The sequence below is a fragment of the Aphelocoma coerulescens genome, chromosome 5 (genome assembly GCF_041296385.1).
Source record: "Aphelocoma coerulescens isolate FSJ_1873_10779 chromosome 5, UR_Acoe_1.0, whole genome shotgun sequence".
NCBI classification, from domain to species: Eukaryota; Metazoa; Chordata; class Aves; order Passeriformes; family Corvidae; genus Aphelocoma; species Aphelocoma coerulescens.
In genome coordinates this window covers 16,264,600-16,289,583 of record NC_091019.1, presented here as the reverse complement: position 1 = coordinate 16,289,583, position 24,984 = coordinate 16,264,600, and the positions used below count along the sequence as shown (strand labels likewise).

The 24,984-nt window shown below is 37.6% G+C and overlaps 1 protein-coding gene across 6 annotated transcripts in view; it reads right to left on the bottom strand.

Moving 5' to 3' along the window:
• The window catches only part of INSC (INSC spindle orientation adaptor protein), a 125,397-nt gene that overhangs the window by 64,522 nt on the left and 35,891 nt on the right, over window positions 1-24,984 (bottom strand). Inside the window, exon 2 of one of the 6 annotated variants that reach the window (XM_069016840.1) lies at window positions 18,207-18,264. The exons of 4 other annotated variants lie outside the window; for them this stretch is intronic. The gene's annotated coding sequence lies outside the window, so the exon portion shown is untranslated. Of the gene's footprint in view, window positions 1-372; window positions 481-18,206; window positions 18,265-24,984 lie in introns of all 6 variants that reach the window. One more of the 6 variants, XM_069016838.1, reaches the window with a different exon arrangement.

Here is a 24,984-nt window from a genome sequence, read left to right as displayed (position 1 = left end):
TATTTCCCCTTGGAATATGTGGGTTTCATTCTATTCCCTACCCCTGTCTTCCAACTCAGGGGGCTGAGAAGCTGAAGAACAGCTGGTCTTACTGTTAAAGACTGAGGCAAAAAGGCATTGGGTACCTGAGCCTTTTTCTCAGCCTCTGTCACCATGTTTTCCCCCCACATCCAATAAAGGAGGAGATTCTCCTTAGCCCCCCATGTGTTGCCAATATATTTATAGAAACATTTTTGTTGTTTTTTCTTACAGAAGTAACCGGATTAATTCTGGTTGGGCTTTAGGCCTTCTAATTTTCTCCTGCATAATCCCATGGCATCCTTGTAGCTCCCACGAGCAGCTCTCCCTTTCTCCCAAAAGTGATAAACTTGCCTTTTTTTCCTGAATTCCAGCCAAGGCTCTCTGTTCAGCCAGGTCAGTCTTCTTCCCCATCTTTTGGCACATGGCCACAGCCCGCTCCTGTGCCTTTAGGCTTTCCTTCTTGAAAGGAAGATGCATAGATACATAGATGGATAATGGTTCCCCACTAGTTAAAATTACTGAATTTAGTGCGCCGTGGCATATTGACAGAAAAGCAATTTATGTAGACTCAACATTATAAAAGCAGCATTTAATGTAAAAACAGTTGTAAAAATAATTCAGTGCAAGAAGAAAATTCAAGAGAAAGTCTCCAATATTTCTTAAAAGTCATTCTGTTTTAATTGAGGTTGTAAAGTATTTGACACAGTTTTCAAGAGCACTCAACTGAACTTGACTAACAAGTAATTTGAATACTCTGAATTCTAGTGTGCTTGCCAAAAAAACAGCCTTTTAAAAATTGTGTAATTTTGAAAAAATCCTCTGGTGTCACTGGCTGAGGCCAGCTTAGAGCAACACCCTGTTAGAAGTGTGTTACTTCAAAAGATGCTCAGACCTTGTTTCATATAGATGTTCCTGCACTACATAGCACATTGCAGGCAAATTTCATCCTGGGTAAAGACATTAAAAAAATACTCCTATTTTAAATATCTAAGAAGAGACACATGATATTCAAAGTTCTGTTACCAGCATTTCTCTTTTCTTTCCTTTAATTTTTTTTGCTATTTTCTATCTTCTCAAGTTGTTTGTTGACTAAAAAATCATGATTTTTAGGACAGACAAGATGGATTGATAACAAAAGAATTGACCTCTCTCATTGGTGTTACATGAATACAAAAGTCAAGAGTTAATAACTAGATCATTTGTTTAAAATTTCCAGCTTGAAGCTCTTTACCACCATTTTACTGGCAGCACACACACTCCTGTTTTAAATTGCAAATGTTATCATGAAAAAGAGTTATACCTCCAATTTAGCACTGAGTTTCACTAAGTGCAAAAGTTTCATGTTTTATAACATTGTGCGAAGTCTGAGCTGATCAATTCACGTGAGTAATTCCAGTGGTCATATTTATAAAGTGTAAAGGCTTCTGCTCAGTCAAATTATGTTTTCAAGGCTTCTTAGCCTTTTTATCCATTTTCAGCTAATATGACAGATTTATTACCAATACTAATGAGAGCATTTAGTACTGCTTCCAGATAAGCCTATGGTAAAAGTCAATGCCAAATCTTACAACACTGTTCAAATTTATTATTCTAATTAGTGGTAGGTAATTAATTGGCAACAAACAACTTACTGAATGAATTTAACCCCCTCTTTGAACATAAATAATCTCTAATTTTTTTCTAATTCATCTTTTCAAAATTATTCATGGGTATGCAATATACCCAGGGCCAATTTCCACATCAATACAATGGCCAGCAGAACTCAACTCTCAGTGGAAAAAGAGAGAGAAGAGCCATAGAGACAGTGCTCATTTATCTTCAGTTGCATTACATGACATTAATCACATAAAAGAGCCCTCTAGATACATGATATTGTATTTGCACTGATTTTGGCAAAATTTTGTAGAGCTAGCAGGAGAGATAGCTTAAAACATACAGAGTAGCTTTAAAGTAGATAAGAATCAGATTCCTGTTTTTAAGTGATTGCACTTGCTATGTAGATCATTCCTAAGGTAATAGAATCTTACAAATATTTAGGTTTTGTACTTGATGTGGCAAGATAAAAGTACAGCCAAACGGTTTGCAGGGTGTTCTTTTTTCCCCCCTTAATTTTACTTACTCCTTTCCCAGTGGAACACTAGCAATCCAATTTCACTGTGACAAAAGGTGACTTTAGCATGAATTACTTAGGCCTTTAGAACACATGGATAAAAAGCTACTTCCTAGGTTTTGAAAAAGTTAACAGGCTATATTAAAATGGTATTTTAGTTTGCCTCAGTGATTACTCAATTGTTACAGTTACCAAAGTCTAACAACTTCCCCAAATTAAGTCAGTAACAGATCATGCAAACTACAGCACAAATATTTCTCAAAACAAAACAACTTAAGGAAAGGTGCACTGCATTCAGCCAGCTGTCCTGAAGTGGAAGGCAGAACTTTGTTAGCCAGTAGTGATTACCTATAGACGTTTCAAAATTTCTCTTTACTTTAGGAGTGGGTTTAAACTGCAAAGAAGTAAAAGAGATATGACCACTAGCCTCAGGAAGCAGTGTGCCAATGGGCAGAATATATAAATATTGGCAACAAAACCAGAATTACTCAAAAATCATCAGTGTAGAAAAGTCTGTAAAGAAAGTAAAAACAGAGTAATCACTTGTAATATATAAGGTATCATGTGTGAACTTACAGTTGTTTCATCAGGCCTCTTTAGAGGGCCATATAAATAATTTAGTGTAAATGCTGCACCAGTATTCTCCTCAGATCTTTATGTTTTTCTGAGAAATCCTCACTGTGAGTTGTCCCTCTAAAAATGTCTGGAAATATTATACCAGCCCAGAATTGCTGGCACACTACAGAACATAAGGAAGTCCCTCTGTAAAATCACAGGCTAACTCAGCTTGCTGATTGGTTTATGGAAAGTCTAGGACAAACTTATCACATATTAATTCTCTTTACATGGGTATAGTTTAAGTAGATCCTGTCGTCTCCAGCCTCCATCTGCTGGAGCGATACTGAGGCACAGTTCAAGCTGGCTTTGAGGAGTTTTACTTCCTGCCTAGCACATTACATTGCTAAAACAGTAGCTGTCTTGACAAACAGACAAGCCACTGAGTTCCCAGCAATTAAGACCTCAATAAAAGAATATAATTTCCTGAAAGAAAGGAGGAAAATGCTAAAAAGCCCCACTATCAGCAAGTTAATGACAGCATAAGGCTGTTAATTGGCCTCTTTTCAGACAAAGCTGGACAAAGACTAGGCTAATATTGTCACAGTGCTTACCAACCAAAATACATAGGTTTTATATTTGTATAGTATCATTAATTCCTGCTAACAATTAATATTACTGCATTGTTGCTATAAGATGGTAAACCAAGGAAAGTTTTCAAAACCACTAAGCTTATTGAACCCTGTGATATCGGCATGCTTAGATTTAACAAACTGTTATGGACTCAAATCAGACTTAATGAGCTTTGACCCAACTTAAGGAGTTGAAAATTTAGAAACAGGCAATTTTAGCCACTCCTAAATTTGGACATGAGGGATGGGGCAAAAAGTAATCTGCTGACCAAGTTTTGTGAAGGATATTGGTTCTTCTGCTCAGCATGTTACCTGATGATTGGTAACAAACTATTCTCCAGTGAACAGACAAAAGTAGTGCTGAAGATGAAAGATCCCATGACTCAATTTCTTTGCAAATGACAGCCTGGGTCTTGCAAAAATGTGCAACATGTATAGTTTTCCTGAGAGATGAGATAGTAGAGCTGAGAGACCTTAGCGTTTTACACAATGGCAGAATCCACGACTTTTGGCTTCATTTAGCCCAATGTAAGAGGACCAGCACTCATGGAACATTGCATGACAGATCTTCTCAGAACATCCTTACAGATTCTTCCAGGAGTTTAAAATCTGACATGGCGACTGAAGCATGTTGATAAACTTGAAGGGATGTTGCCATCAGCACACATTTAAATTGCAGATTCCCAAGTACACCTATAGTTCTCACTCCCATAAATAACAGGGCATGTTTCCTGCATTGTGAAGGAGAAAAGTCAACAAGGCCAGCAGCAGGAGAGAATATGCTCGAGAGAGCTCATCCTGGTTCACTGCTTCCCAGTGCTCAGGCTACACTTGTAATTGTAGGGGACAATATTTCTCATGGCCTCATAAGAAAAATATGCTGCAGGAGAGAGACACCTGGCAGGGAAGGAGAACCAGAAATGAAAGTGAGAAGGAGAAAAACAACATCAGACATAATCTGGGGCCGTGGACAGTGAAAGTGCTCAAATACAATCACAAGCAATGACTAATTTGGAGACTAGCATGAGAGTCCATGAAAATAGCACCAGTGCCTTGTTGAACATTGTTTTTTCCTTCCTCCAAATCTGCCTTAATTTGTAGTTTAATAACAAACAGTACAGCTCTCTGTGCCTTAGTCAAAGGAGTTATGACATGCATTATGAGCAGCAGCATTAGCCTTTCACCTTCTACTATTTACTCATTTAAGGTCCTAACCCTACTGATTAAGTAAAGCCTGGATTACTTAATGAAGGGAGCAACAAGCATTTTACAGGGAGCTATGAGATCAGTATCACTCAGGAGACTAGAGAAATTTGGAGACCCTTGTTCACATGTATTACACATCAGCTCCAGCTAAAACTGTCAAAAAAGGGGTGAGAAAATGACTGCCTGATCTTGACTTTTCTAAGATTCCCATCAGAATATTAACCTTTCAACAGAAAAATTAAAAAGATGAAAAGTAGCAACACAGTGTCACAAATACTGGAATGAGTTGGCAAAAATACCTGAGGTGGTCTCAATCCAATAAGGAAGCAGTTTCAAACAAATTGAATATTTGTGCATAGGTTTATATATTTCTGTAGAAGTCAGAAAATGGAAAAGGAAATCTTATGCCTTCAAACCTACACTTCTGATAATTTGTTCATAAATGGCTTAAAAATCACTCCAAAAATAATTTAGAGGGCTCAAATATGTTATATTAAATGGCTATTCAAGAATCACAGTGGAAGTTTGGTTGGAAGTTTTTTATTTTTAATCTAAATTTCGTAAAAGCCAGTTTGTTCCCTTTTGGTTTAATCTTACCTTTTGAACAAGATTTTATCTTTGAATGCATTTCTAGAAAGCAAACACATGTTCTCAGCTTCTAATTTGCAAGACTTGACAAGCAAAATTCTTCAGATTCCTTTTATGAAACCGTGTCTTTCCAGACCCCTGCTTTGAATAGATTTGTAGTTCTTGTTAAATTAATTTTTTACTGAAAGACATGATATCCTGCTTGATACGAAACAAAGTCTAACAGTAAGTTTCAGTGATGTTAGTACACCCTTATCTCCACCAGAAATCTCATTTCATACAGTCTAGGGCTGAGTTTCTGCTTTCATCACCACATCTTACTGGCAAAGGCAGTCACAGTCATCTCAATCAACCAGCATATGTAGGTCATCCTCCTATTTTTTTTTCCATAGAATGAACTACAGGTAGTTGCAGACTTTCTAGTTCCCAACCCCCAAATGCATAACCTTGAAATTTCAGTTACTCACCCCTTTTCTTCAATAATTCAATAAAGTCCACTTCTAAATCTCTACTTTCAAAAGTACCTTTTGTCACTACCCCTTTGTCTAATAACTAGTTTTCTGTATTTAATAGTAAATACCATGTGTATAACCACTGAATTTCCTTTGTTCAGAGGGAAAATGATAAGGGGTAATTTTGTTTGCCCTAGAGAATGATTGATTATTCATTACTATGCATCTTTGGTACACTCATTTATTGTCATCCCATTTCCTGCTTTATTCCAAACCTTTAACTACTCTTTACTAGGTCTTCCTTTTCCTTTCCGATTAAATCTTATTCCACCCTTTCTCACTTCCTAGATACAAACATTATATTTTGTTATTTTACACCTCGAGTCACTACAAAAATTTTTTAGTAAGTTCAGCAGCCTAAGTAGAGAAATTTTCCTGCCTTTTGTATTTTGTGTTTTGCTTCTATCTCAGACACATCTTTCTCTTTCCATTCACTAGACAAAGTCAAAACTAGGTGGTTAGTGTTCCTGGCTGCATTTCATTTTCATTTGTGCAGATGTTGAACCTAAGAAAGCCAGTCTAAATGAAGGTTTAAACACAAATAAAGCAGGTTCAATAATAACAACCAACAGGAAAAACCAGACTCACACCATATCTGCATTTCAGGCCACATCTAGAAACAGAGACTCAGGCTATACTATCCCTTTTTCCATCATGCTTTGCTCATGATGACAGTGTGCTTTATCATAAAACACTTGAGGCAGAAATATTTTCACAAAGTAGTCCAGTATTTTTCAACTGAAAATGGGAATTCTGAGCCACCTTGCTATAAAGCATATTTCTGTGGGACAGCGATGTAGTATGTCATAGGCTTTTGGGTGATAATCATGGATACCTGAGGATTGTAACATAAGCAGCAAATGTGAACCACCAGTTTTAAGTGGGATAAAGAAGTGTAGTTTCAACACTCCTTAAAATTGAAAGTAAATTCCCCCTCTGGCTTTAGTGGACTTTGGATGAGGCTTGGGTATGTGCCACTCATGATTCTTCTGATGATGCTTACAGTATATTTCCCCAAGGGAAACAATCAAGGATAAAGAATTTTAAGAACAACATATTCCTACATTGGAATTGAGAAGAGACAAGATATTCACTGAAAATACCAATACAAGTAATGGAGAATGTTCTCAGGAACCTGATGGCTTAGCATCATCTCCAGGTAAAAAGTTCAGCATCAGAATCTGTGGTTTCCCAGGATTCTGTGAGTCTAGGACTCCATGACCCCGGCACCCAAGGACCCCAGGTCTGTCTCCAAGGCAACAACAGATGGTTGGTGTCAGAGGGAGGTGCTGCAGCACAGCCACCATTACTGCTGAGAGGCACCTGCTGGTAAGTGACCTTCCACCAGCCCCTCAGGTTCAGTCAAGGTCTCTCCAGCATCTCTAGGAATTTAGTAGTAGAGGGAGAGCCTGACAAACTCTCACTTTTAAGATTTAAAACTCATATGAACAAGTGAGAGTGTGTGAGTTCTGTAGCAACAGTTCCTTCACAGCACTTCATCGTTCCTTGCCTTCCAGCAGAAGGTCCTGCTGTACCCAACCTGCCCTGAGCCACCCTGAGGGCAAGCAAGACAGCTGGGGAATGTCTCCCCCATCTGCCTGCCACCAGCTTGTCAGGCCCCTTCTCTCCTCCTCCTGCTTGGAGGACTTTGTTTCCTCTTTCATCTAAAATTCTGGACTTCTTTCTCCTCAAACATGGCCATTTCTGTTTTGTGTCTCGGTGTCTCACACCTTCCTCACCTTCTGCATCACCACATGATGATGGAGCCTCTTTGGGCAGCTGAGTTTGGAACTGGCAGCACCAGGCATGGTCTGAGGAGCACCTCTGGCTTCCAGCTTTTTTTCAGGGCTGGAAAGGATGAGAAAGCTTTTATGCCAGTGTGAAGCTTCTTTTTCTTCTTGAGAGTCTGAATCTTGGGTCATTCCACCTTCCTTTCTCTTTCAAGGAAGGATCTGCCATGGTCGTGGGACTGTTCTGGGTGCTCCTTTTGCTGATGGCAGCTGTTGACATCGACCAGCTGCTCTTGTCCTCTGAAGAGAAGGGAATTGTTCTTGAGAAGGGAAGAAGAGAAGAAATCCTTCAGAGGCTGAAGGAGCAGGAGGCGAGCCTTCGGCTGCTACACTTGCGCGTGAAGAAGGAAATTGCACACCTGGAAGCCAGACAGGAGGCTCTGACAACACCTGCATTGGCAGCAGAGAGAAAGATCCAACAGTACATATACAAAGCCCTTTTCTTGGCTGCCTTCATGCTGCTCAGGCACTGGAGATAGTATTTGTAGGAAGTCACTTGTCAGCACAGTGGAGAAGAAGAGACTGGGGAAAGCATAGAAAGGAGCGGCCTCCCCTAACAGGACCCTTTGTGCTAAGTAGGGGCATTCACATCCACACAGACAGATCTGTAGCAAATCTTTGTTTAGTTACAAGGAGTCTGGTTCCATTACCTTTGAAATTACTTCGCTCCACTAACAAAAACTTTGTGCTCTGTGTATTAAGAATTTCCTCTTTTTTGTATCGATCGTTATAAATTCTAGACTTCTGTTTATGAAATAAGACAGGTTAAAGCAAAGGAATAAACTCATCAGAGTTATTTGCTTGCAACCAAACAGCTTTATTTCATCTTTTGACTCTGGCATTTCCTTGCATTGTGCATTACTCTTACAGGCCAAACTACAAACACCGTAGAAATAGAGACTGTGTTTGCAAAACAATACTATGGATGGGCAGCACGTCTTTACTATGCTAAATGAACAGAAGCTTAGAGGAAGATGGTTCAGAAAGAAGCTAAAGATATTTTGACTGGAACGCAGGGATAAAACAGTTTAGCGTTGTTTCCTCCAGCAATAATGCAGACAGAGTTGTTTGTTTAGAATGAAGTCTTATACTGTCATCCAATGCTGGCAAGAAAGAGAAGAGTAAATAATAAAAAAGCTTAAATATGTTTGAAGATGCTGACTTAAACAATGATGGCAAACCCATCCCTAAACTGAACATTAAATCTCAAAACCATACAGTTTTAGGAAGGAATTGTGGGAAATACTTCCTTCACTGGTGTCAATAGATTTTCCTACCCTTTGCAGTTAAGAAAGGCTTTCACTCCTTGCATGAATGGACATTTGAATGCATAGTGAATGCTTTGAAATTCAAGGGTTTAGGGGGTGCACTGCGGGGTGCAAGGAAGCACTGCCCAGGCATGGTGGAAGTTGTACATCTGTTTAAACAAAGCAGACCTCGATAGGATTATTTCCAAGTTTGATTCCTTTCCATTCCATAAGCGATGCTCTTCACAGAATTTATTTTTCAAGAGCGAATACAACACATGTGATGGGGAAGGTGTATAAGCAATGAGTATTGTTCCAAGATAGCCAGAAGGGTGCAAGAACCACTACCCAACAGACTGAAGCACCCAGACAAATCCCTTTTTTCCAGGGGTCTGTGCTGACCATGCAGGTTCAGTAACAACGTGCCCTTCCCACAATGTTTTCTGAGTAACTTTTGTTTAAGGTTGTAAGCTTTGTGCTCTATTTCACATCAGAAAAAGAAATACAACATTTTTCTCTTTTTGCCTTACTTATCTATGCAGATGTGGTGGGAGGCTGTACACAGCCAGACTTATATTTTCTGAATTCCTTGAAGCTTTTGTGGCCCTCCAGCCACAACAATGTTACTCAGAGCAGAAGACCAATCCAGTGGATACATGCAAGCAGAAATTTCAAAGGTTGGGCTCCACTCTTTGCTTTCCTACTAATATTCTGAGAATTTTCATTACCTCCTGCCATCCTTCTCTCCTGCTAAATTCTCTTCTCTGCTTAGCCTAAGAAGTGACACTTCCTTGGTTTTGCACTGAGCATTGCACACAGTGTTCTCATCTTGATTGGAGCTTCCAGATGCTACCATAACACAGTAAAGGAGTAAGTTTTTCCAAGCAATCCTGAGAAGAGTTCTGAGGGCCAAATAGGAAAAGGAAAAAGGAAATGGATGGTTATTTTTACCACCGTATAGTTGCTTTGGAATGATGGGCAACAGCTGAAGTATGAAGAATGCCTCAACTAGAACACTCTCATTAAAATATAGAATCCAAAGCAATTGGATTCCAAGACCTGAAATAGACAAGAGTTCAGAAGGGTCCTTTGCAAGACTGAATGAGGTGAAGAAACAAACAAAGCCTGGTTTCCTGGCAAAAGTAAAGATGAGTGGGTTAGGAATCCCACAGATTGCTCATTCCTGGGAAATAATTCATTAGCAAGGACTTTTCACCTCTCTGCTGTTCACAGCAACTCATAATATCAGGTGTAAAAGAGGAGCAAGGGAGGGAGCAAATCTGGCTGACAAGAGCCCCATTGCACAGGTGTCAATCTCCACCTTCACAAGGGAGCAAGTGAAAAGAATTACAAACCCCTGAGGATAGAACCAAATGGCTTTTACACAGACTGAGAGAATATTACAAACGATGACAGAAAGAAAAGACAGAATAAGGATTGCTTCTTTTTCCCCCTTCTTAGTGAGTAGAATGAAACAGAATATCTATTTATTCCTCTTCAGTTAGCAGGAGCAGGGTTTAGGTCACTGTCAGTGAATCTCTGGCACAAATGAGTTATCCATGATTCATAAGGGTATGCAGGCTCCACATTCTGCAGTGCATTAAAAACAGAACAATGATGTTTTCCTCCCCCAAAAAACCCCCCACATCATTCTGGTATCATTGCACAAAAATAAGCCAATTATCCCTTCTTAATTATTTATTTTGCAATAATAAACTCTTAGTGGCCATCAAAGAACCTGGAAAACAGCTAACAGAGCGTAAAATGTAGTGAACACCATTGTTTTGCAATAATATATCCCAGGTTCAATGAATTAGCCTCTGGCAGCAAATATAAATAAATGGATGTTTTATGGGAGTACAGTATTTTGCATTAAAAAAACAATTAAAGGATGAGTGGAACTAGGTTTTTGTCCTCTTATAATCCTTTATGGTACCTCACAGCACATCAAGGAAATCGGATTTGAAAATATATCAGAAATGGAAGCAAGGATGTATTGCCCCATATTAAGTCTTTTATGTCATCAGCTTTAGCTAAAGGAATTTATTTCATACAAATTACTGTGAAATAAAAAATTTCCTCAGAAATGAAAAGTACACGTGTGAAATACACACAAAATAAAGTTACTTATTCACTGAATATTGTCTTTTAGTTTCCCTTTTTCAGCCTGCATTATGAGAGTAAAATCTTCATAGGAAAAAAAAATCTCTGTGTTTGTCTGATTAAAAATCCTCTTCTGCTGCCATCATGTGAACAGAGAATAAGATAACTAACTTCACTGTATAGAGAAGCAAATAAAGTAGATCCAGTTTTCTATGTGATTTCTGTGTTCTACTGTTATTCAGCATGCAAGGATAAATCAATTTAGCTTTATTAAAGGCTTTTCATCACTTAATAAAATTTGCAAAGCACCTGCTCAACAGCTTTTCAAGCTCCAGTTCTCAAGCAAGATGTACTTTTCTGTAGCTGCCACTAATACAAAAAATTCAGGCAGGAATCTCAGCACTAATTTGTCACATCGATTGCAAGCAAAAAGATGTGTAATTTGGATTCCACTTCTCACCTGACACCTGTTCCTGGAAGGTTTCAAACAATGTCCTGAAACCCAAATACTGAATTTAAAACATTTTACAGGCTTAACACAGTGTACTTTGGGCCATCTCTAACTTGGAGGGAAATGTTGTTTCTCTCTCTAGTGTCTCTCTCCCCCAAAATTTTTATTTCGCTAAATTAATTCTTAGACTGGACATTATCCAACTGAAAGAAAAGCAGCTGAACCTTCCTTCTGAAATCAGAAGGCAAGATCCAATTATCCAATTCCTACCTGGCGAAAGATTCATCGTTCCTCTTCAATATACTACAGAAGTTAATAATTTGAATAGACATGCTCTTCAAAAGGCACTGATAGGCACCTCTGTTCCCCAAAACAAACAAGATAATGTCTCTGATTTCCTGCCTCTCACTACTGCTGTGTACTGAAGGCAAAGACGCCCATTTCCAGTGGAGAGAAGAAAAGAAATGCCAATGAACTTATTTAAGGCTGATCAAAAAAAAAAAAAAACCAGCCATTAAAAACAGTGTGAAAGAAGGCACAAGCAAAACAACAGCAGTTCACCACAATTTCACACTTTAAAACTACCTTCAATTCTCTATTTAAAGCTGGGAGTGGAGGGAAATCAATGCTTGCATGCTGCTAACTTCCTCCAACAACTGAATCAGTAAAAACATCATTAAATATCTTCTGTCTGTATTTTGTCAGATATGTACTGATGGCCAAAGTTGTGTACTTATGATTTTCCCCTTCCCACCTTTTTTACACCACTACAACCCCACAGACATCTGACCTGAACTTGGAAGTTTGGAGGACTTGAGATATTCCAGATTACACTATTCATGTCGAAGTCTCATAGTGAGGTTTTGAAGAGCAGTATTGATATAAGTGTCATTGGTTCCACTGAGATTGGAGAGGGATGAGACTATCCTCTTTTTTGATTCATGAAATATCACCTTTGTCTCACAGCACCCTTGATATATTAAATATATTGTTGGATTTTGCACCAAGCATAACCTTACTGGAACTAAATTTTCCTGTATTCACAGCTGCCTGGAATGATGGCTGATGATAGCAGGAGTGAAACCATGACAGGGCACACTCCAATTAAGTCATTATCTTGTCTGTGTCCATACACACACAGTTGAAATCAAATGTCATGATACTTCACATAATAAAAGTAACTACCAGATGGAAAAGACTACAACCCAAATACCAAAATGCTATTTAATACATCAGATCTAGAAGTAGCTGGCTGTTTTCTGAGCAATTTTATTGCTTCTGTCTCCATCCCATTCTCCCTTTTTTTTTTTTTTTCCAATCAGATCAGTTTTTATGTATCAGACTTAACTTGGAGTCACAATTAAGGGTGCACATATATGCATATGTGGATACCTGTGGGTGAATACCTGGTCATATATCTCCTCATTCAGATCACTAAGTTGTGTTTTTAACATATTTTAACTTCAGATTTCATTTGCTAGATCTTTGCTGTTCTAACATTTGCCTCATGCAATAAATCCTGCTGGAACCATTTGCCTATCAACACATATATACGTATTTATCCAGAAAAATATTAGGGCATTTATAACGAACTTGGGCTCAAGCCCCAATTTTGAGGGTTGTTCTTATGGATAGAAGCTCTCAGTGGAAGATCTTCCTCTGCTGGTTTCAAATAATTAAGTGGAATAGGTAAGAAACATCTTTGTGCAGAGGTAAAACAAAATTGCAATCTCAAATATTCAAACAGAAGAGCCATTTCTCAGCCAACTGTACTCAGAACTCCAGTTAATTTGTTCTGCAACTTTGGCTTTGTGAAAAACAAATGCAATACCTTGATAATCAGTCCTACAAACTTCATTTCCCTTTAATTTTCAAACCTAAGATGTTGAGAAATAGGCACCTTCCACAGGCATAAGAGATGCATTCAACTTTCTACCATCATATTTCCTGAAAACTGAATAAGAATTTCCCAAAGGAATGCTCTAGGTCATGCTGAATAATCTCTGTGTCACTCTACCATTGGTTAGGATATCCTTTCATCACTTTTTAACAGGTAGCTCAGTGAACCACATGGTTATCCCTTGCAGAGGTGCTTAGCAATGACAGCATTATGAGCTTTCTGAATGTTTTTCAAAACACCCAGAGGAAAAAAGCTTGGAGAATAGTGTCGAGACAAATATCAGCATCATTCTGCTGCCTATTAGCAAAAATTTTTACTATTTCTGACATAAAAGAATGCCTGAAATCCTAACAAGTCTTCTCTTACATAACTGTAGTAAATAAGCTAATCTGTACCACATTTTTCTGACTGAAGTCAAAACCTTTGTCCTAACGAGCTGCAGGGATGTATACAAAGCTCTGATGATAATGGGCTGTTTTCACCACTGATGTTCTGAGATATAAAACTAAACTCACTTCTAGTTATAGATTTTTAAGGACCTAAATTGAGGAGAAGCACTGTTTGGGAGTAAGAGTGATGGGAGGCTCTTTATAGGCTCAAATCAAACTAAGGTTAATATACCTGCAGGAAGCAGGTACAGTTCCTGTATCACATTTGTGAAATATTATGCATGTTCCAGCAGATCCATTTCCTCTTTCCTGATTCATTTAATGCTGAGGTGATCGTATTTGCAGAAGGCATTTCTTCAGAGTATGAAACAGGTAGAGACATATGAAAAGTGCAAAGGGTGACTTCATACAGGGCCTCCATGTAAGCATCATTTTACAACACAAGCACATGTCCATGTGCAAGCACACATTGAGGGGGACCCAAATGAAATGCTGAAGAGGGGAAGAAAAGGTGATACAAGACTCAGAGCTATGTAACCTAATTGTGAACTTCCAGTACCTGGAGAGAGCCTACAAGAAAGATGGAGAGAGACTATTTACAAGAGGATGTAGTGACATGACAAGGGGCCATGTCTTCAAACTGAGAGTAGGTTTAAATATTAGATATTAGGAAGAAATTCTTTACTATGAGGGTGATGAGGCTCTGAAACAGATTGTCCAAGGAGATGTTGGATGCCCCATCCCTGGAAGTGTTCAAGGCCAGGTTGGATAGAGCTTAGAATAACCTGATGCAATGGAAAGTATCCCTGTTCAGGGGGCTGGAACCAGATGATGTTTAAGGTCCCTTTCCATCCACAACATTCTAATGGTTCTAATATAAATATGGGGACAACCTCCCCACATAGCTTTGGCTGTCTTTGTAACCTGTCTCTCTAAGCAATTCTGAGAAAATCTCAGCTTAAGTGTCATTGTCAAAAGCATCATGTATACAACAGGGAAAGGGCAGTGATGCAAAAACATTCCTTAAGACACACTGGGGGGACAGCAGGAAAAAAGCTATATGTAAAAAATATGTTGTAATCCTCAAAGTGGATGGATCACTGGAAAAATGCCTACAAAAGACAGAAGCAAACAGGAAACAAAGAGAATGACAACAAGTTTTTTTTTTAATTCATGGAGCCCATTTTACTTCCAAACATAATTTTAGGCTTCTTTCTGGAAACATAAACCACTGCATATTATTTGCTAGAAGAGTAAACTGAAATCAAATTTTCTGTGCTTTTGCACTATAACAACTGTATTAAATGTATGTCATATATATCCCTATTTGTGTCAAATTTTAAAAGATATACAAATGTTGAGCTAAATTCCAATTGAAAGAACATCAGAGCTGTCCAAAAACTCTTCCTGTTTCTTCCACAAACACATACATATGCACACTGAAATTTAATTGGTGAGAAAAGAGCAGTATCACTTCTTAGATGCTGGAAAATTCATCAAAATGGTGTGATCTGTTGAGGAATGTAAATTTATATCAAGCTGTTAAGTGGTAAAAATTGTTCCATTTGAGCATCTACTGAGCACCTTGCATTTGTAGCAGCTGGAACTACAGTAGAACAATGCTGGGAAAAACGTGCACTTTGAAATACCCTCTCCTTCACAGCAGGGCAGCTGTGCAGCAGTTTAGTCAGTTGGACTCTTTTCACATTTTACCAATAAAAAAATACATTTTCAAAGTTACTGAGATCAATCTCTCATCCAGCAGTTAAACAGAGAATGTTCAGTACAATCCCAGCCCTTTGGAGCAGAACAAAATATCTTATTTGTCCCTGGCAGTAGCAGCTGATTGCTTTCCAGGTTGCTCCTGATACTTTAGCCAAGAGCAATAGGGGGTTAGACTAAGCCAGGAGTGTTCCCATCTAGTTGCTTCCTGATTCACCCTCACAACATAAACACAGCCCCTACGCCTCCACATCAGGACTGTGCCACAGGAAGACAAGCTTGAGAAAAGTTTGTTTGCTTCTAAATGAGATGGAAAAAATTAGCTTTGTGCCTGAACCATCACTGAGAGAAGTTTCTGTCAAAACAATATAAAAATAAAATTATGAAGATTGTATGAATTTGTAATTCTCCCTCCTGACTTCCCACTGCTTGCACTGGACTATAAGAAAGAGTTAAACAATAGTTGATTTTAAGGATTGTTACTTGAAATCTGGAAGCCTGAGGACTTCCTTGATGTTCTCAAGATTGAGAGCCCAACTCAAACACCTTTGGATAAAGGACTCTTCACTGCTGCAGACTAGACACTTGTAATATTCACAAGGTCTTAAAGACAGGCCAGTATGGCAGATTTTATGCTTGAAATATTAACTTTAGTATTTTAAGTGAATTCATTTTGCAAGTTGCTATTTAAAATTTAAAAGAAGTTTAAAAATAATGTAAAAAGTGTCATTTTGCATTGATGGCACAAAGCATAGAAATCTCTGGCCCAGAAATCAAGCCTGGCCTATAAGTCAGCCAGTGGACATCTATGGCTCCCTTACTTTGGGATTCTGGCAAGCAAGGTTAACAATCTGAGTAAGTATCATTAGCTGATTTCACTGCTTCCCAATTCCAGTATTTGCCTGCCCTTTGCTTTCATCCCACCCCACTACCACAGTTATCCCAGTTAAGCTGTGTAACACATAATACTCTAATCTAACACATAATAATCAAAATGCTATTTGTGGGCAGCTGATACTGAACAAGATTTTTTTTTGCTCTACAGTACTTCCCAAAAGTTTGCTTTCACCTATCTTGTCATCCATTGAACAGCCTCAACTACTTGGATACCATTCCCTAGTTCTTCCCTTTTTCTTTCAATAATTTTCTCAGCTTTTCCCTGCTTTGCTCTTGTTTAATCTTTATCCTGACATCAGTGCTGCTGACATTTAAGATATTGGAAAATTATTTCCATATCTTTAGTTGAAGAGAATATTACATTCTTGATGTAGATGTTTTCTATACTCCCATGAAAGCCCTGAACTAAATTCAACAATAAAGTATCCACAGTTAGCAAAATGCAAAATTCAAATACCTGAAGCATAGTTTATACATGCAACATAATGAAAAGCTTTTTGTTTAGAAACAGGAACTACATATAGTCCTTTATGCAGATTGCCCTAAATAAAACAATGTGTTTGTCTATGTGTGTACATATATTTTCACTTTACCACATTCTCTGAAAGACTGTGAGGAGCAAAACAAAACAACTGGAATTGTTAACAGTCACATTTCAGCTTAATGTTAAACTCCTGTTTGCACTCCAAATCCCTCGGGGTTAATATGAGCTCATAAACCCAACCACTAACAGACATGGGCCAATTTAATGAGACCAGAAATGGGGTCACACTGACCAGCACATTTTTTAAGATCATTATGTTATTTGTCAAAAAGGGAAAATAACAAAAAAAAATATTTACAAAGTTGGAGCATTGTCCTTATAGCTTTCTTAAATTTGCTCATTACTGGCTACTGAACAACTGATTACAAGATCCTCCCAACCATCCCCAGGCAACAGTGAACCAGATTAAGAGAGACCAGGCAATTAGATAAGGAAGAAATTTCCAGGAAACATGAAATGATGTGAAAAATACTGCATTTAACTCAGTATGGTACTAGTATTTGTCCTACATAGCTGAAAAGACAAGTCATAGTAAGACCATTAAAATATCTTTAATGAAGGAATTAATTTTTTAAAAATTTAATTGTGGGAAAAACCTCAGAAATACCAAGGTAGAGGTATTTACTCATCATACTTTGTTATGGCCATAGTTGTAAAGAGAGTTTAATGAACTCACTTGCCAGAAATCACCACTGTGAAAATGATGATAAAATGTAACATATGGAAGGAACAAGTTATGTTTTGTAAACAGAAACATATTTTTTGCATTTACTGAAAGCAGCTTGTAGGTAACATTCAACATTTCCCACATACTACAGTGCAGGAGGTTGCTGCACCCACAGCAAGCATAACAGGGCACATGAGCTCATAGCACAGTGCTGTATAAGAACCATTGAAATAGAAACATATGGAGATAGGCCAGTAAGGACTTCCTCTGTGTTTCCACAGCTGAGGTGGAACACAAAGACAGGAGAAGGTAAAGTGGTTTGCCTGAGGCAAGAAGATTAATCAGCATTACAGCCACAATAGAATCAAGAGGAGTGATGTCTCTAGTGCTAAATAAGTTTCAACAACCCATACTGCCCTTTTGAAGACAGGTGACAACAGCATATTTTCTCAGAATAAGTCAATAACTAACTCAGTGAACTTGACTACTTGAGTTTTAGGATCCCTTCATTAGTCTGAGCTTTTTTTTTTCAAGTTTCATGCAGAGTTGTATTTCTGTTAAGGAGGACGACTTGGTTCTTTGCCCTTTTTGTTAGAACAGTAAAGGTGAAGGTCCCTGGAATGCTTCAAAGCAGCTTCAATTTTGTACAGGAAAGGTATTTTGGATATTTACTGAAGTAAAAAGCAAGGATTTCATCCTTAATTTCCTTCCAGGGCTAACCAGAACAATTGCAGCTACATTACCAACGTGATAATACCAGTAATATGGTCTAACTGCTGAAAGGAGAGAAAATTATGGAACTTTTGGTTCCATGGCATGCCATTTCATTTCCGCTTAGTCTACCTATTATGATAATAATTTACACTTTTTACCTTCCTTAGCATTAACAATTTTCCCTTTTAGTTCACAGGTGGTGTCCCATACACTTCCCTGCCAAAAAAAAAAAAAAAAATCATACTATTGTTTCCAATGTTATGCCAGCAAGAGTAGTAAGTTCAGATTACCTGACATAGATAAAGTTGCATAGAAAGTCAAAGTGTCTCAATAATACAAATAACTAATAACTTGTATTGTAAATGGAAGAGCAGACACACAGTCTTTTCTGTCATTTGCAAAGTCCAGAAAGACTTGGAAAGCAAAGAAGTCAAAGATTAGACAAGGCAGGCTCTGTGTTTTCCTTGTAAAATGCACTGTTTACCAATAATACTACTTAACCTTGCCATCCTGAAGACTAACTTGTAAATTCTTCCCTGCATGACCAAATTATCAGAGCAGGACAGGATCAGACCATTACAATAACTTGATATGTTTTGTTGCTGGGAGAGGTTCCTTTTGCATGTGTCTTCCCCACAGCAAACACACTGGGGTCAGAAAGTGTACACTTGGAGCTCAGGCTCAGTATTATTTAATGCCAGGAAGCTCACAAAGACAGTACAGCAGTCAAGCCTGTGGTTTCTAGCAGCTACCCGTGGCTGAAACATTATGACAAAAAACCATAACATTACTGCCCAGCAGCTCAACCAAAAGAGGAGTTATAGTAGGGTTTTAGGTGGGGTTTTTTCTAAGGATGTATGGCAAATAAGCAAGACACCTAGGCACTTCACTTAAGATTACACCAAAATTAAACAGGTTCAGGTTTTGACTTTTGCCCTTTTTTTTCTCAGAGAGAGAGAATTTATGGAACACCACCTGTGAACCAAAAGGAATACTGTTAATGCTAAGGGAAATATAAATTATAAACCATTATCATAATAGAAAATGGCAAAATAAAAGATGACAATATGAATTGCTTTACAATTTTAAAAAATTCCATAATCTTCTCATAGTACATTTATAATATCTTAGACTTCTAAGACTCCATCTACCTGGCTAGAAGATTTCATAAAGCAGAAAAGTATCAAACTGCAGTAAAAATATTTGGCGGACTAAAGGAAATCAGAGCATTTGTGCCAATACATCATTCACGTTGTTAGATTAACAAACAGGAAAGAAGGCTCCCATGTGCAAGATAAAACCTTTAATTTTACACAGAAATAACTAGCAAGTCTGTCTTCTGAAAACAGAGCACTCCAACAGGAGTGGTGGCAGATGTCTAAACCTGATCGACATCACTTCTGAGATGTGATACAGGAAAACACGCTTATGAAAGTCAAAATGCAAGTAAGCAACACAGACCACAAATATTTGAATCGTTTGAAAAGGTCTTGCTAGGATCAGTGAAAGCAGAGAAGCACAAACTGTGGAGTCAAAGCCATAAACCAATGGCTAGAAGAGCAAGCTACAGGGTGTAAAGTTGACAGGACTACTAATTTGATGTCACAATAAAAACTTCATGCAACAGTTGTGAAGATGTAGTCAGAACCCATCATCTATGCCTGGTAGATGAGGCAACCAAACATTCAGGCACAGTTCTGTCACTGATTTCAAAGACATTAATCTGAGGGTTAATTAAAATTAATTTCTGAAAAGGATACCAAGGCACAAACACAAGATATCCACTGTGCAGATAGCAACTGGTTTTTATCTAAGACACCAAAAGAGAGGAGCCTCTTCTACAGATTCTCACATTTCAAAAATACTCATTCTCAAAATAATAGGGAGAGTTTCTTCCATAATAAAGGCTACACCAGCACTACTTTGAGCTCTTTACAGTGCTTGTGTGCCACATACTAGGAAACATCACTGACCCTGACAAGGGATTCAGAATAAACTCTTAATTGTCTTTAAGGATGAAAGACAGTCCTTGATCCTTAAAAAGTAGTTTCCAAGTAACAGCAAGCCACAAATAAGAAATACCAAGTTTAATGAAGGAAAGGTCTAGGTAGGCCAGTCAGATTGTTTAAATTCATCAATTTGTTCACATTTTAAAGTCACCATAACTTCACAATTATTGTAACAGACAAACTCAAATTTCCTTCAGGTTAAAAGCCAAAATTCTTTTGTGACTTCTACAGTTCAACATACAATATTTTACAGCATAGCTCTGGGAAGTAGTATAACATATTTCTACAGTGCATTATACAACTAAATATAAAGATATAATGCTAAAACTATTGGAAGGAAAAGGTTAGGAAGTATCTTGCATTCTGGCAGACTTACAGACCCCAAAAATGCCCAAAGTACAAGTGAAATGCAATTATTTTTGCTGCTTGCTAGCTAAACTGCTGACCTACATTCTAACATCCTGAAATAGAGGAACAGAGATATTTTTACCCATGGATTCACAGGGGGGTGAAAAAAAAATCTGTTGAGTTCATATTCCTCATGAATGCCATCAAATGATGGCAAATCAATACATGCTGCTTTACTAACATCACCCTTTGGACTTGGTCAGCTAGCATGCCTGAAAATCCTTCCCAGAAGGACCATACAGATTCACAAATCTGTTTTACAACCACCATAAAAACTCCCTACAAACAACTCAGTTTTCAGTTTGGTTGCAGGTGCCATGTAAATCACTAAAGTCAAAAATACTTCATAGTAAGGTGAGCTCAATTTCTGAAGCTATAAAATTATTTGCTGAATTGTTGTAGGGTAAACTAAATGAAAGAAAAAAAATGCATGGTCATTAAATGAGGTATCATGAGTGCCTTGAGCTATGCAATAACTGATTTTATTTCTTGTCACTAGAAGGTGATTTTATTGCATTATTGCCAAAACACCCTCCTTTCTTCTGTCATAATCTATTCCTACAGCCTATTGCAAAAGGAAGTTTTTCAAAACACATTTTCAATTCCCCAGCAAGTATTCAATTCTCAAATGGTTTTTGAAAACTCAAAACAGCAAATCATAGAGCCATGTAAACACACTGAACTTGGAACTCTGAAAATTTTCTGCTCTACCTCTTGTATTACAAATAACTTGGGTTTTGGTTTGTTTTTTTTTTCTTCTAGAGTTTCTTACAGTCTTTACCTGACTACTTTCAAGGACCCACAACAAACAAATTCCTGAAGTAACCCAAATAAAACTGACCATAGGGAATGTAGGATTATAACTAACAGGGAAAGATCTATGCACAGCAAGTAGCTTGTAAAATACAAGACAGAAATATAAATGTTGTTTCCTGCTTTGAATGAAGATCTTGTTAGACAGGAAGTTCAGTTTGCAGACACAGGTGGGGAAAAAATCAGAAATACAGAACAAGGCCTTGGTTATCAGCAGCAAACACTGTAGGAAACTGAAATAGGAAGAATTCAGCACTTGCAGAAGATGCCTAAAAATATAGGACATATACAAACCCTGATCAGACAAAGCATTTAAAGCAATTTTACTTAAAAAGTATTTTATGATTAATTATAACTGGAGCATGGTCTTAAAATTGAAAACTAAATGAGGTGGTATATAAAAAATAAAAAACTGAGGAAAATCTTGTGAGAACAAGCACTAAGAGATGTGGCAACAAATTACAGAAGACATGCAGATTGGAAATAGAAAAGTAAGAGGAACTGAGATGGTTTAAAAAAAATAGACCAGAATGAGGAAAAAAAGAGAACAATCTTTTTTCACATTTATTCACAGAAGTCAAATCCCTAGAAGCCCTCCACTTGGGGACTCATATCTAAGAAACCACATAGATAATGAAACAGCAAACATTTCAATGAACTGACATGCAACCAAACAACTCACTGCCCAAAATTCAGGGCCAGAAAAACAATGGCATCAATACCTACAGATTCCCATGACCTACAGAATACAAGGGGCAGGACATCATTGGCAAGCTGAAGAGAAAAAAAAAATTTAAAAAAAATTTTTAAAAAATAGATGCCATTTTAGTCAGAATTCGCTTTCTATGACAGGATAACAAAATTTCACTGCCTTTGATTCAGAGCACTAAATCATATATTGACTACTGAGAAATTTTAGATACTCTGCAAGTAGAGACCAATGGATGAATCCATTCTTTTCCTGACAGCCCCATATGAACACAATATGAAATACGTTGAAAGGTTCTGCAGGTCTTACCCCTGAAAATACCTCTTTTCAGCTGTATAGGGGCCACATGAAGCTCTAAAAGTAGAAGTAAAATGTGATGTGAATGGTCCCTAAAATAATTCAGTTCCTGATCAAGTAGAAATCCTCTTACTTTATAAAGGGTTTTTTTCCTTTTTTTTTTTTCTTTTAAACAATATTCACTTCTGGGACTATAGACCTCTCTGTTGTTCATCTCATATGTCCATATTTTCTATAAAGTCCTATGAGTTTTTCATCCTGATTTGGCAAAGTAACAAGCAGAATCAATGCAGTGCCTGCAGTATAAAGTCCTGAATTTCTCTTGCTTCTATTTCCAGTCACAACTTTCAACTTTTGATGAATACTATCTAAAAGTCAATTAATACCAAATATAAACAATTCTTTTTTTTTTTCTTCTATTTGCATAAAGGCATCATTTGCAGCAGTGTACTCAACAGAGTCATGAAAGAGAACATGGTGCCCTGGCGTTCTGGAAGCAGCCTTAGTTTGCTTGCTGAAAACTGTCAAGCTATTTTAAACAATTCATGGAATCATGGAATGGTTTGGGTTGGAAGGGTCTTAAAAGATCATCTGGTTCCATCCCACCTGCCATGGGCAGGGACATCTTCCACTAGAGCAGATTGCTCAAATCTCCATCACGCTTCTTTTGATGCAGCCCAGGATACAACTGGTTTTATGAGCTGCCAGTGCACATCATTGACCCATATTCAGGATTAGGTTTTTCTTCAGTTTGTTTTGTTAATTTTATTTTGTTTTTACTTCGTTGTTGTTTTGGGGTTGGGAGGTTTTTATGGGGAAGAGGGGAAGTTGGTGATGACAATTGTGGTTGGTTTTTGTAACCTAATTTTGATAAAAGATGATTCTTTATTCTTTTTTTAAAAATTCTAATTATACTGTATTTCTCCAATTGCAGCCCTGAACTGAACACATAATCCAAGAAGCCAAAACAGCATCCTATTTCAACTTTTGGTTATGAGTACTGGCTCTTTAGTTGAAGGACTTCAGATTCAGCACTGTCTTAAGTTTAGTTTATCATCCAGTGTGGAAAGTATAAAAATCCGCATGTCTACAATGAAAAAAGCCTGTGCAAACTACAGTTTTAACCCACTGAAAGCAAAAAGGCCAACAAACATTCATGACACAGGACAAAGGATGGGGGCATAAGTGAAAGGTAGGTTTTATTCCAGATGGAAAAAACAGTGTAAAAGCTCACCAGAAATATGGAAAAACAATACCAGTATAAAGATGAGGAAAGGGCACTGACATTTTCCCAAAGTTACACTAAAAACAGCTATTTCAGAATGGGGCTAATGTGCATCTCTAAGGAATACACACACATTTCACATGCTACAGTGAACTGGCCCTCACTGATGAAAACATAATTTTTATGGTCCTGTAAGGTTTTTCACAAAGGAGCTTTTGGAGAATAACTAAATTACTCTTTTATAAAAGTGATCTATTTCCAATTGTTTTCTCTCCTAAGAGACAAAACCTTCATTTAAGTTCCTAACTCATTGAAATAGAAAATAAAGTTTCTGTAACAATAATTTGTGTTTTTCCTCAGGATAGTGCATAGTTTTAAATACTGAATCCATAGAAATCTAGATGTCAATTAGAGCCAGCAGGTCTGACAGTGTGTTAGGAAGCCATTAACACAGTGATTCAGTACTCTAGAGACTCCAATACAAGCTGTGATTTCCCATAAAATCTAAGGAAAGAGTGTAAACAACTCATGCAGCACAGAGACTTGGTTTAAGGCCCCAGTTTTAAAATCCTTATACAGCCAAGATAACTGTTGACCCCAATGACCACTGTGGAAACACTTGGAATCTGCACGTTTATGATACACTTTTCCTATGGAGACAGATATTCTTGCTTAGGGACCTGCCTGTTTTTACTTCTGAAAGATCATGACCTCAGCATGAACCAAGACATGGCTGTGCTCCTACACAGGATTAACCTCAGCTGGATTTGAGGTACCTTCTCCCTGTGACAGGACACAAGAAGTTAATTCAAGCCCCTCTCACCAAAAGCAGGAACTGGAATCCTGAGACTGTCATACATCCTAGCCTTGGATACAGGAACAATAAAAACAATAATATTTGAATCTTGTTATTTTGAAAATTCCCTTGTTTTAAATTCCCTACAGGAGCCATATCACTCCTTTCTCTAACCCAAAGAAACGACTTAATCTCATAAAAATTCCATTTCTTTGGAAAAGCTGTTGAGTGAGGTTTTTTGGTTATTTTAGTAATCAAGAAAAGCATTTTGTACAGCTCCTGAACTTTATCTAGTCCATACTGTGCTCTTTCTGCTGAATTCTTAGGTTAAAAACACCTTTTCTTATTTTCAGTTCCAGCCTTCTCTGTACCTTCACCTTTTCTGACAACTAACAACTTCAGTCTGCCCATTTATTACAGGGCCTTTACCAGAAACAACCCTCATCTTTAGGAAAAAGGATTCTTTTTCAAAATCGAACTTATAAAGCTCTTTTTTTTTTTTTTTTATTGTGGTTGAGGGAGAGTATTTATTTATTTACTTTTAAATTTCACTATAGAGAATTTCCCTGCTGAGTCAAGCGCTTTGTCAAAACATAATGCTTGCTATATGGGACTTTTCCAAGTCACTTCTTGTGCTAAGTTACAGTGGAGTCCTTGTAGGGTGGTTTTGTTCACATAA